This window comes from Helianthus annuus, chromosome 13 (assembly GCF_002127325.2).
Source record: "Helianthus annuus cultivar XRQ/B chromosome 13, HanXRQr2.0-SUNRISE, whole genome shotgun sequence".
In the NCBI taxonomy this organism is placed as follows: domain Eukaryota; kingdom Viridiplantae; phylum Streptophyta; class Magnoliopsida; order Asterales; family Asteraceae; genus Helianthus; species Helianthus annuus.
This window is the reverse complement of record NC_035445.2, coordinates 20,216,045-20,216,932: the sequence shown is the minus strand read 5'-3', so window position 1 is coordinate 20,216,932 and position 888 is coordinate 20,216,045. Positions and strand designations below refer to the sequence as shown.

Genomic DNA, 888 nt, shown 5'->3' with positions numbered 1-888 from the left:
CAACACGGGGCCGTGGTGAACCTTCTGACCAACATTCTTTTCTGTTTTTATTGCAGGACTTGGAACCCGACGCCAACCTCACATAGTGTATGAGCTCCAGTTCCAATAAAGACATAAAAGAACCGCTAGAAGAACCCGAACGCTTTCTCAGAAAAAGGTTAAAAGCCAAAAACCAAGAGAAGGTTTCGGGTGATCCACCTCCAATGGCGGACCAACGTACCCTTATGGATTATCTACGGCCCACCGTAGGTAATCTAAGCGCCGCTATCAATGCTCCGAATGTCGAAGCCAATAACTTCGAACTTCGACCGCATCTGATACAAATGCTCCAAAACTCCGCAACCTTCCACGGGCTTGCGGACGAGGATCCCCATCTACATATAACTAATTTCTTAGAAATATGTGATACCTTTCGGATCAATGGAGCATCAAACGACGCCATCCGCCTCCGTATGTTTCCGTTCTCACTAAAAGACCGAGCGAAAGCTTGGCTCAACGCCCTCCCAGCTGGATCGGTAAACACCTGAGATGAACTAGCCCAAAAATTTCTATATAAGTATTTCCCTCCTGCTAAAACTGCTAAATTAATGGCTGAAATTAATACATACTCACAAGAGGACGGGGAATCCTTATATGAAACTTGGGAAAGGTTCAAGGAGCTATTACGCAAGTGTCCCCATCACGGCCTCGCAATATGGCAACAAGTATCCACTTTCTACAATGGATTGTTGCCACACACTAGGCAGACACTTGATTCTAGCTCCGGGGGACTTTTAGGTAACCGACGCCCACACGAAATATATAATCAGATTGAGGAAATTGCTCAAACCAATTTTCAATGGCACACCCCCCGGGGAAATAAGTCTATCGCCCCGGGCGCCCATAAGG

At 46.5% G+C, this 888-nt stretch overlaps 1 non-coding gene across 1 annotated transcript; it reads right to left on the bottom strand.

Annotated features, from left to right (window-relative positions):
• Positions 1-581: 581 nt before the first annotated feature.
• On the bottom strand, positions 582-688 carry LOC118486164. The gene has a single exon (XR_004878020.1). It is a non-coding gene; the product is annotated as a small nucleolar RNA R71 (small nucleolar RNA).
• Positions 689-888: the final 200 nt, after the last annotated feature.